The sequence below is a fragment of the Phlebotomus papatasi genome, chromosome 1, assembly GCF_024763615.1.
Source record: "Phlebotomus papatasi isolate M1 chromosome 1, Ppap_2.1, whole genome shotgun sequence".
In the NCBI taxonomy this organism is placed as follows: Eukaryota; Metazoa; Arthropoda; class Insecta; order Diptera; family Psychodidae; genus Phlebotomus; species Phlebotomus papatasi.
In genome coordinates, this window is record NC_077222.1 from 23,533,986 (window position 1) to 23,546,899 (window position 12,914).

At 32.5% G+C, this 12,914-nt stretch overlaps 1 protein-coding gene across 2 annotated transcripts in view; it reads left to right on the top strand.

Moving 5' to 3' along the window:
- The first annotated feature begins 5,828 nt into the window (after positions 1 to 5,828).
- LOC129798278 (protein roadkill) overlaps positions 5,829 to 12,914 on the top strand; it is a 268,894-nt gene continuing 261,808 nt past the window's right edge. For both annotated transcript variants that reach the window (XM_055841338.1, XM_055841339.1), the window contains exon 1: positions 5,829 to 6,066. The gene's annotated coding sequence lies outside the window, so the exon portion shown is untranslated. The remainder of the gene's footprint in view (positions 6,067 to 12,914) is intronic.

Genomic DNA, 12,914 nt, shown 5'->3' on the forward strand with positions numbered 1-12,914 from the left:
TTCGCGTTTATTGAACATTAACTGGCTAAAATTGTCTATTTTGTGAGAAAAAAAATTATTACAAAAAACTTCACAATAAACCGCCTCAAGAAAACATTGACAAAAAATTTGACATAATTATTGACGTTTTGAAATAATGAAAAGGACCATATCTCTTACCGTTTGGCATATAGACCAGAAACGAATCTAGAAGTAATTTGTTTAGTGCATAAAGTTTTAAGTAATGCCTCATGCAAAAGAATTGTACAGTTTATTTGCAATGTTTTGTGGCCTATAAAAATGGTGAGAAATTTCGTTAAAGCAGATCGTTTTAAAGTAAAACAAACAGTAAAATTCGTGAAGATTGAGTTTTTTTTTTTAAAGTAAATCACGTAAATTACATTAAAATTCTAAAAATGGAATGTTTTGAAGAAAATAACGATGAAATACATCAAAATACCCATGTTTTAAGTAATGGCGTCTACACACTAGAAGCAATTTTCGTCAAAAATTGCGTTTAAAAAGAAAAATCTGACGTTTCTGTCTGCAAGGATAGGGGAAATTTTCTTTAAAAAGGCTTTTTTTGTTGTTCCATTTTGAACTTATTCAGGAAAAAACTCGTCAAAATGCTCCATTTTGAAGTATATGTACTTTAAATTAGTGTATGCGCTCCATTTTTAAATAAATCTCGCTAACATTCGGCAAAGTGGTCCATTTTGAAGAAAACCACGTTGAAATTCGTCAAAATAGAGCGCTTTGAAATATATTACAGTAGAGTCTCGCTATAAGCCATCGCTCTATAGTCCACAATTTATCGACCGTTGATTTCAAAACACTGATTTTAAGTTAGGTTATGTTTTTTAGTATACGACATGCATAATTATTTTAATATTTTTGGCAAACTTTATTAAGTAGTTGTGACAATTGTGATGTTCAATTCAATTCAATTCAATCACAATGAAAAGAGCAAGGACAAGTACCACAATCGCAAAGAAAGTGGAAGCCGTCGAGCAATTTCAATACTAAAAGTCGTTGATAATTTTAAAAAATTACATGGACTATAGTGCGACCCAAGTGTCAAAGGAGAATGGTCAAAAGTATATGAGCGCTGGTCCCGGAATCGCCACAAACGAGAGTAGGCGCATTTTGTAGGTACTGATATAAGACTGAAAAATTGCGAGAACCCAGGATGATAAACGCTGGGAGTCCTTGTAAAAAGGCCTATTTCTTTCCGAAATTTCGCTGTTTTGACAACGAATTACTCAAGAATGACTAAAGCGATCTTGATGAAATTCGGTATAGGGTCAGTGTATTACTTAAACTTTTTATTCATGCATACTACCCCCTCCCCCGACCCACCATTCTTGTAGCCCCCATACAAAATGAGGCCATTTTATCTAACGACTTCTTTCTGAGAAGAGGTACAATGCTGAAATACGGCATGCGAACAAGGCTTAAAAAAAACTTTTTAACCATACATACCGAACCCTTCGTCCATCATCCCTTATGGTAGCCTCCATACAAAATGAGAGCATTTTAACTTATAATTCCTTTCTGATAGGAGGTAAAAGGCTGAAATCCGACATGAGAACAAAGCTTAAGGAAAACTTTTTAACTAGCATACCATCCCAACACCCACCTGCCTGATAGTCCCAATATAGAAAGAACTCCTTCGCACAAATTGTTATTAATCCACTGAATTGCATATTAGTACAACTTCTGTAGACAATAAATTGAGAAGCAACTCCAAAACCTTGATTAAAATATCAAAAAGAAAATCACCACTATAATGCCAATTAGATTATATGAGGATATGTTTCTATATTTCACGTACCAACAGATCTTAATGAGGCGAAAAATGAAATATAAAAAATTTGGTAAATTATTGTTAACGTTATTACTTATTCTTTTTTTTTTTCATTCAATCAAGCTCGATCAAAAAGTTCTTCGTGAGGATTGTTGAAAATACCTCTTCTCAGAAAGGAGTTATAAAGTAAAATGCTCTCATTTTGTATGGGAGCTATCAGAATGGAGGGTGAGGGGAGGGGGTAGTATGCATGGATAAAAAGTTTAAGTAATACACTGATCCTATACCGAATTTCATCAAGATCGCTTTAGCAGTTCTTGCGTAATTTGTTGTCAAAATAGTGATTTATCGGAAAGATAGAGGCTTTTTTACAAGAACTCCCAGCGTTTATCATCCTGGGTCCTGAGAATTTTTTTAATCTTATACCAGTATCTACAAAATGCGTCTACTCTCATCTCTGAATAAAGATGAACCGGTGCCCATATATACTTTTGACCATTCTTCCTTCTAAGAAATAGTTTTTATGCTCTAGAATTTTTCCTCCATAGTTTAGAACATTGGTCCCAGAACAAAAGTTGTTACCTATACCAATGTCTATCCATTGACATAGGTCCCGTTCGTGGCGATTCCGGGACCGGATTTGACCATTCTCCTTTGAACCAAATATGGACTATAGCGAGACTCTACTGTACATCCAAATTTGTCAAAAGAACGCGATTTGATGTAATGGATGCTACACATTATCTGAAGATTTCGTCAATATTTTTGATATTGAAGCAAATTGTTTAGGCTTGTGTAGGAAAAACTGTCGAAATTTCTATTATAATGCCAAATTATAGATATAAATTTCTCTGGATATAAATTTTGAGACCATAAAACACGTTAAAATTTGCAAAAATAGAGCATTTTGAAGAAAATCAAGTCAAAATTGAACATTTTGAAGCAAATAATGTCAAATTTGGGTAAAATTCACCATTTTTATGTACACGTTGAAATACGTCAATATACTCTATTTTAAAGTAAATGACGTCAAAATCAAAATTCATCTAAGTATTCCATTTCGAACTAATTCAGGTAAGAACTCGTCAGAACGCTCAATTTGAAGAAAACTAACATTAAAATACACCAAAATGGATCAGTTTAAAGTAACTTACATCCAATTTTTTCAAAATAATGCAATTTTAGTTAATGGTCTCTACACATTATAAGAAATTTTCATCAATATTTTGGATATTTAATTAAAGGCCATAAAACACGTTAAAATTCGTCAAAATCGAGCATTTTAAAAAAAATCATGACAAAATTCACAATTTTGAAGTAAATCACGCCGAGTTTCGTCAAAATAAGTCATTTTGCAGTAAATTACACTAAAATTCGTCAAATTCTCTATTTTGACGAAATTTTTTGTCAATAGGGTTACAGACTTTTATACTTTTATACAAATAATTATTAGAAAAAAGTTTATTTCACATGAAATAAGAAACACAATGACATTTTATTTCCATCAATAGCATTTACTAAAATTAAATAAAACAAGGAATTACAAGCAACATAAGTTGCAGTATTGCGATGTTAAACTTGAAAATGAATCTCACGAATGCATTATTCCTTTTAGGAAGTAAAAATAATACTTGAAATTGTATATTTTTGTATTCATACTTAAAATTTAGACCGAAAAACAAGCATTGTGCAAATATTGTAAATTTCAGAAATAAATAAAAGTACATTTTTATAAATTTGCTTTTTTTTTTAATGAAACTGAATGTTTATTTTTTGTTTAAATTATTATGAATTTTAATTAGTTGAATCGTCAGTTATTTTAGAACAGGAGTTCAAGGTCCAGGCGCATTCTATAATTTTTGAAAGAATTAATAATAATAAATGAGAATAAGTTTTTTTTTAAACGTTCTCTGATTGGCTAAAAGCTGCTTTTAGTTCTAGCCAATCAGAGAATGCAATAAAAATAAAATATTTGGTAGTAAAATAATAAGAATAAATATTTTATTCGCACCTGATGGAATGAAAAACAGTTGAATGAACTGTCCGAAAGCAATTTCGAATGATTGCAGGAGAGCCACTGTCTGCTCACCTGGAGAAGATGATTTGAAGTGATAGAGAGTTGATTTTGTGGAGAATCATAAGTGCATGAACTCGAGGAAGAGACAGAGGAAGGTATAAGAACCTTATTGGCCTTGCTAAGCTCTCGCTCATAATTTTCGCGGAAGCCAAAAGATTATTTTTCAGAAAAATCCGCATGAGCAAGTGAAAAATTCTTTGAATCTGAATATAGATGGTGATTCTTAGTGTACGGTTCTAAGTGTACGGCAGTAAATAAAATGTGAGCAGTAAATTAAAAAAAAATGATAAGAAAAAATTTAAAAATTAGACTATAACCTAACAATTTATCCACATATTATCAGTTTAAAATACTTTAGTTTTAGTTTCATCATATTTCGTAACATTGTGGATCTGTTTCTGAAGTTTTTTTTCTTTCTATAATTTTAGTTAAAGTGTGAGCTTATGTTTGTAACCTCAAAATTTTAGGTTTGTGGTTTAAAAGTGTCTTATATCCAGTTACGAAAAAGAGGCTAGTGCAATTTAATCAGTAATTTGGAGATCTGAAAGATAAAGCAAAGTGGTAAGTTGTCTTTTTTACTGAAATGTTTAAAAATTTAACTTACTCTAACCTCAAAAAATTGACACCATATTCACTGGAACCCATATTCAGTTAGGCTTTTTTCTTTAATATAAAATATTGTTAAAGTTACTGGTAAAAAATGCATTCTAACCTGAAATTTTAGTGAATTTGTGACACAATTTCTTCAAGAGGTTATTTAGAAAACTTATAGGTTATGTAAAATGTAACCTACAAACCTCAAGACATGTTTTCTGTTTGAAGATTTCTTAAAATTTTGTGGAGAAAAATTATTGAATAATTTATTAGGTCCGGAAAAAAATCCCCGCTTTAAAGTACAAAGAATTTTCTTGCTTATATTTTTTTTGTTGGATTTAATGTGTTTTAGAAAATGTAATATAAAATCCATTGACGAGTGAGATCGTCAGAAGCTTTTTAATTTTTTTTTAAAATTGTTTATTCGGAGTTTTATGGCCTCTATGTATTGGGAATAGTTCGTCAAAAATTGCATTTTCGAGAGAATTTTGACCTTTCCACAAAAGTGCAGTCAATTTACTTCAAAAAATCATTTTTTGATGAATTGTTCCCAATGTATAGAGGCCTTTAGGCATTATATTTCCGCTTTAATAGTTCCACAAAACGTTCAATCAAAATTCTTTTTTTTTATCAAAATCTATATTTTTATTATATACAATAGGCTCTCGCTCAATCGGCTCTTTTTCAATCGGGCGAAAAATTTTGTTGACAATTTTCACGTTTAATTATGAAGCTAATTTGCACAAATTTGCTGTAGTTCTTCCTATTTTATCGTTATTCTTTATAATTGAGCACTTTTTGTGGAATTTACAAAAGCTTTGATGCCCAAATCTATCGATAAACCGGATGACATTTTGCCCCAAATGCCCAATTGAGAGATAGTCTACTGTACAAATTTCTTATTAATTTATTTAGATTTGTAGCCTACAAAAAAGGATCTAAAAATCTGCAATGAATTAATAATTAGACAATTAATATGATTTGATGGATTTTATATTTAGATTGTTCAGAGAATGTTCTTGATTTTTGCTATTTGTGCTTTAATTTTTCTTTTACAAAAATTCGTGATTTTGAAGCTTTGAAGTGAAGCTCCTAAAACGTTTTTCTTCTTTTTCATGGAAGAAAATTGTTTTTGCATCATACAAGGTTTGTACAGTAGACGTGGACAGAAGATCTCAAAAATAATTTCAAATCAAAGTCGCCCTAAAAACATTTTCATTTTCTCAATTTTTGTTCAGAAAAAGTTTGAGATCTTTGTATCGCGAATTTCCTCAAAAGAGTGGTTATTTTGATTTTGGCGCCACTTCCCAATGGCGGTAAAATGTCGAACTGGCATGCCAGTGTCGACATTCGGCAAGTGTCATCGGATTTCGCTTCGCCATTTTGGTTTTTGTCGTCTGTGTCGATCAATTGTGTGAAAATTTTGTGAATTTTGCGTGAAAAAAGCGTGAGATAATTGTGAAAATCCCGGTAAATCAGCACAAAAAGGACTCATAGTGCTTGAGGAAGGGACTGACGGTGCTGGTGGATGGTGTGCCGTTGCAATTGTGTGAGAAAAATCAATGTGGCTGGCTGGTGAGACGAAAAAAAAGTCTATGCAAAAGTGAAGGTATGTTGTATTTTTCTACATCTCTCACCCTCAACAGCATTTTCTTTTTGCCCTTTTGTGGATCAGTTATTTGCACTTGAGATTAGTCTGGCCACTGAGATGATTTTTGTGAAATTTTCAATGGTGAAGGTTGTCCGGTGGCTATTTTAGAAAGTGCCCAGCACAGCAAAAAAAAATCATTAGGGCTTTGTGGTCTGTTTTAGAGGGGAAAATGCCCAAGGGAAGCATTTCGGGGACTCTAGGGATTGTTTGGGGAATCTTCTGAGGGAGTTTTTTGAGAGCAGAAGGGTTAGAGAGCAATTTCTAGGACGAAAAGCGAGAAAATATCGTGATAAAGTAAAGCCCTTCAGTGATTTTTCCTTGAACGACATATTTGGACAAAAGTGAGGTTAGATTGATCCGAAGGTGGAAATTGCATTGTCAATATTGCGTGCAATTTTCCCTGAAAAACTTGGGAAAATTTTATGATTTTCATTGCATTACGGGCATTTCTTGCATTCCTGAGGCCAAATACAAACACAAGAGTCACCCTGACGATGAAAAATATGCGAAAAAAGTCGCACATCTTCGTGTGACTTTGTCACGAAAATGTCAGTGAATTTTTTTTTTCGTAGACTGGCGGTTCACCTCAATTTTCCCGCAATGCTTTGAGTGAATAAATTTCCAATTAAATTGTCTCAATTGAATTGTCATTTGTTGAAATTGCCTGAGCAATTTCAAAATTGACATCGAAATATCAATAAGAAAATGTCTCGTGAACTTTTGACGATGAGGGGAAAACAATAGGAAAATGTCAAGGTCACTGGATGGTCATGCAAAAGTTCACATGAGCCCAATCACAGTAGGCGCATCCCATTCTAAAATTCTAAAAGAAAATCACATTAACCTTTATTGCTAAAAAGCGAATAAGAATTTGAGGTTAAAAAACGATCCGTTTCCTTAAAAATATCTAAAAAATTCCATTGCAGAAGAGCTATACAAAAAAAAATCTCAAAAAGTTGATCAATTTTGAGTGACATTTGGCAGCAAAATGAAATAAAAATTTATAAATAAATAATCATGGGGTTAATATTGATATGAGGTCAGAAATGTTCGTCAGAAAGAATTGTGCTTGGTTGGAAAAAGAGCAGATGATTTCGAGCCGGATTGAGGATTTTTTCTGGGTTAATTTATCACATCATTCGTAAGTTGAAGTCAATCGTAAAGTTGGCAATATCTTCTTCTTTTTTTTTAAATATATTATTAAAGAGCCACAAAATGATGGTTTAAATTACCATTTTAAGGTGAATATCAAAGGCACCTTTAGATGTCTGGCGCAGGTGACTCTCGGAAAGATGAAAAAAATATTTAACAAACAAAACAATGTGTAAAAAGATGTTTTTTCTCCTGGGATTAATTAGCAAAATTTAGAAGATTTGTTGCTTAACACAATTAGCAAGTAGAGGACAGCGAGGCAAGATATACAAGTTTGTAGTAGATTATATAAAAAATGTCGAAGAAAGTTGGGTTATTTATTATAACCTCAAAATCAAATTGGGACCAATTTCGGAAATTATTTTAAGGTTATAATAATATAATCGTGTAATAAAAAAACATTTAAAAATGTAGAATAGATTTAAACCACTCTACTGAACTCTCAAATTGACGAAAATTCAATTGATTTTGCTTTAGGTTTTATTAAATCAAATTTCAAATAGTCCTTTCAAGGTTATGGCCAGCTCAACCTTACATAACCAAAAAAATCTTAATAAAAATTTGAAAGAATAAGCCCTATTTTACTTCACGGATTTTTAATAACAATCAGATTTAAACTTATTGACACGTAATCTCAGTAAGTGAACTTCTAAGCTTAACCTAAATAAACGTAACTCATATGAGGAATTTTAGGTATATATTAATACGTTGATATTAATACGCAAATCAATACAAATTTGTGAACGAAAAAATTAAGCCAATATCATCTTAATGATAGAAAATCTATATTATTACTTAAAATATCGAAAATTCAGATAGAAAAGTAGTGCTCAAGTGTCGAATATGTCAACTTCCACTTTGTATATTCAAAAAAAAAAAAAAATTTGAAAGGAAAGTCCGAATTTCTGATCAAATATTAAACTCTTATTAGTCGTTGTAGTTGTAAAGTGCTCTTAGGTTCTTACTTAACAAAAGCAGCTTAAAAGTTCGGCATTTTATTTTGAATTTTTCAGAGCAGTTAGGGTAAGATGGGGTAATTTGGAATCATATCTAATTTGGAACTTTGAGATTTCTTAACAGTTTTATATGGCAAAAAAAAGAACAACGAACAAGTACTCTCAAATGTAAAGTCTTGTGCTCCTGCGTGGTTTCCTTTTTATATTTGACCATCTGAAACTGTGAGAAAATATCAAAATTCCAAAACAGGCATGATTCCAAATTACTCAATATTACCCTATATATTTTTTATTATTGTTTAAAATATTTAGAGTTTTCTTTGTTTTCAAAACTATATCACATTTTAGCTCGTGTGTAACAGACTTTCCGAGCTTAACCTCAATACAGTCAACTTCCTCAAATATGAACGTTTATGAATATGAACGTGATATTGCTCAATCCTCTAATGTGGATAATTTTTTTAAGCAACGGAATTCATGTGAATACATTAACCATAATTCAAGTATAACATGTTTAGAGAAATAATCACTAAAATTTGTTTTTAAATAAGTGGAATTTATTATGGAGGATGTTAGTATAAAACGATAATATTGAGGAAGCACAAAAGGAAAATTATTCTAATTCTCAGACTCTCACGCAAAACTTTCTTCACATAACCTCAAATTTTATATTTGGCCTTTGATGTAATGGTATTTATTTATAAATAAAATAACCTTAATTGTTTGAGGAAATCGGCTTTATTCAAAAAACTCATTTTAATTTTGAAGCTTTAAGTCTATGCTCAAATTAGGGCAAGTTAGGGTTCAAATAGATTCAACTTGATCCTTAGGAATATTTAGCCTTTAGTGAGCCTCAAGTGGGTCAGTGGATAGAATAGTGGCTCTATGACTGTGAGGTCTCGGGTTCAAAGCTGAGCAGCGCAGAAAAAGATTTCTCATGCCATATCGGCTTTGAAATCTTATTTAGCCTTTAAAGTTTGGCAGTAAAAAGTTAGGTTAAGGAAATTTATGCGAAAACTAATCGATCCTAAGCTTTAAGGCTTTCAGTATATATGACAGTTTAGGAGAAGTCTTTTTCTGCCAAATTTTACAGAATAAATAATCTCGAGTATCAACCTGGGTCTATTTAGGTGCTTAGATTGTTAGTCTTAAACAGTCTCAAGACTAGACGTTTATTCCAGTTCCCGAAGGTCTCAACTAATTTGTTTTTAATAACGCAATTTTAAGTCAAAATCTTTCAAAAAAAAATCTTGAGTGATTAGAAATTAGAAAAGTTAAGCTAAACCTTAGGCCTGAAGCCGGTATTAGGATTAATTTTATTACGCAAAACTATGAAAATTTGTGAAAAATCGAAGTTTCTATTTAAAAATAACAATGTCCCACTGAGGTTCACCCTTATAAGTTCTGCCCCTTTTCTGCTCATTGATTTACCACAGAAAAGCTATAATGTTGCAAATATTTCGTGCTGTCAGAATCTATTTTTTCTGTTGTGAAGCATTTTTTTTTGAAAACTTTCTTTAATATGATTGTTTAAAAACCACTTGGGGAAAGTCTTCTCCCTTTGAACGTTCATGCCTTCGAATAATGTGAATTTTCTTTAATTCTTCCTAAGAAACTTACACATTTCTATTAAATATTATAGTTCACTTTTTATCAATTGCTGACAATTATGTGAGAAGTATGTGTGTCTTTTAGGGAAAATAAAAAAAATCAGACTATTCGAAGGCATGAACGTTCGAAGGTGGAGCATTTTCCCCTACTTTCATAAAATTAACTAGATTTCGAAATAAGATAGCTAGTTTGCTCAATTACCTATTTAAGCAGAGATGTATTAATTGAGATTCTTTTAGAATATTATAAAGGATTTTAGGGAGATTTTAGCTCAGAAACTAATCATACAGGATCCTTGACTCACCGGTAGGGCGTATAGAACTTTGGGTTGGGGTATATTAAAAATTACTCCCGTTTAACTGAGCTTGTCAAAGTTATTTATGAGTACTTGAAATATTTATTAGTTTGTAAGAGCAATTTATTTGTTCTTATCGGAAGTAATGGTAAAGAATTGATTTTTATATTAATATTTAAATAAGCCTTACAACAAAAAATTGCAATTGTTTTAATTAACATGGATTACTGTATAGTTGGTCGAAAAATACTTCGAAACATCTTTAAAGTTTGATGCATTTTTTTAAATATATTATTCACTTTTTTTCATTATCTCGATAGTAAGGATATCGAGAGAGCACAATGGTTTTCTTTTGCCAGATTTTTTTATTGACAAATAAAAACAAATTGCCAAGAATCTATATTGACACTGGCAATCTTTTCCTCCGCATGAGGGCACTGTTTTCCACCGCGAGTGGCGCTGTCAACTGTTTTCATTTTTAAATTTTATTGGCTCAAAATTGAGCTAAATCGAATAAAATATTTTGAAAAAATTCTTTGGCTTTTTTGAAGTCGTTTTTTGGAAAAATCTTTAAACTAATGCCTTTTACATTAACATAAAAAAAGTAATTAAACTCTGCTTCTAAAAGATAAATCCCATCAAGTTATAGGTGTTTTTGCGTGCTCAGACACGTCCTTAATTTTTAGTTTTCTTTTTAAGATTCCGACTAAGAACAATTACAATAAAAAACTAACCGGCTTATGTAGGTGAGATTCTTAACGTGAGCTAACTCGGAGTGCATGCAAATTCGATTTGGAGCTAAAGTTGGGAGACGCCATTCAGTTATCTTGAATCAAATTCGTGAAATTATACAAATTTTGTATTTAAACCAAAATATCAAGGATTGGGATGAACTGACAGAAAAGTGATATATGGGTGAAATGTAGACCAGAATGTTCTCTATAATTTTCCCATAGAACATGATCTCATCGATTACTCAGAAGCCAAGATAAGCGAGGTTTTTTGTTTCTTAACTCGTTTTTTCATCCAGAGTTCCCCAAGTAGTCATTTGTTGAACTTCAACTATATCAAAGAATTGTTGTATTTTGTGGGACTTTCCATTTAAACCCCTATTTTAAGTGTCTTGGTGGAGTAGAGGCAGTCAAATTGGCATCTGAGTGATTTCAAAGCGTTATTATTGGAAAAATCAATTTTTTCACACTTAAACGGCAAAATCGGAGTGATAGCGTAGTCTGAGTGGAAAATGATGTATGGACGAAATGTAGAGACAAATGTCCTCTACAATTATTTCAAAGTAATCATCAAAATCGGTTTAGCGACAGTCGAGATAATTGAGGTTATGTGATATTGAAATTGGTTTTTCGACTGTGGCGCCCCTGGTGTTGGTCCCACGAAGTTCAAATATTTTAGAAAGTTGTAGTATTTGGTGAGATCTTTCGTTTAAGCCCTCATTCATCAAAATCGGTCACATAGAACCGGAGATATGATTTTTTGAATTTTGTGAACTTTGACCCCTCATATCTCCGGTTCTATTGAAACCACAGCGCACTTACGCACCATTTTGGAAACGTCCTAGACTGGACTACAACATACTAAAATTTCATTAACTTGCACAATGCCGTTTTTGAGAAAAATGTCTTTGAATTTCAATGAATTTTGACGCTATCACAGCGCCACCTATGGTGACCTTTTAAACTTCCATCTGAAAGTGCTCATCGAGACGAAACCAAAAAGGTAAAATTTATGTCGATATGTTAATTAGAACCGGAGATAGAGGCCGGTCAATGTTCGAACTTTGACCCCTTATAGCTCGGGTCAGGGGTTATGGATCGACTTAAGGTTTTTTTTGTTTGATAGGTATAATCAACGGCTACAACATACTAAAATTTCAGCCCGATTGCATAAGGAATTTTTGAGTTATTTAACTTTTAGGATTTAAAAATTTTCTTTTTAATAATAGCGCCCCTAGCGGTGGTTTTATGAACTTGCAATGTTAGAAGGGGAAGTGGCATTTCACGAGAGCTTTCCAAAAAGCCCTCACTTTTTAAATTCTGACAATTAGAACCGGAGTTATGGCCATTTTAAGAAATTTTTTTTGGACCCTAATAGCTCGGGTCAGGGGGGTCAGGGGACCTTAAGTTTGGTACTGATGGAAAGCTCTAAGGCCCAGCTATAACATACTAAAATTTGAGCCCGCTCGATGCCATAGGGGCGGAGCTATTGAGAAAACAAAAAAAGGGGAGTCTTCAAAATGGTGGAAGGAGGGGTGGGGGGTGGGGGGTCAATACACCAAGTTGCAATTTTCATGCGATATTTAACCTTTGCCGAAAACCGCAAGTCGATATCTTTTTTAGTTTAGGAGCTATTAAGCTCCAAAGAGCGGCCGGACGGCCGGCCAGCCGGCCGGCCGGGAACGTAACTTAGCCCCCCATATATTCGTGATCAGGAAGTGGCGAAACACATTTTGGCCAAGTTTGAGCGCGATCGGACGACATGAAATTTTGTTAGGATTATAGTAGGTGAGATTGTTAAGAATCTCACCTAATAATGATATCCTTAAAGGGTTTAACATACGCTAACATTGTCGTTTAGTTTTCAAACCCAGCTAATTTATTTCGGTTAATAAAATACAAAAAAAAAGAAACGATTTAAGAAAGTGTCTCTTTAGTTGGATACTCATAGAATTTGTGAATTGAAATGAAAATTTCACTTGCTAAAATCTTTCTCATTCCCACCTTCAATTCTATTTCAACATGGTGATTACTAAAGCTACAAAGATGAAGTGAACGTAC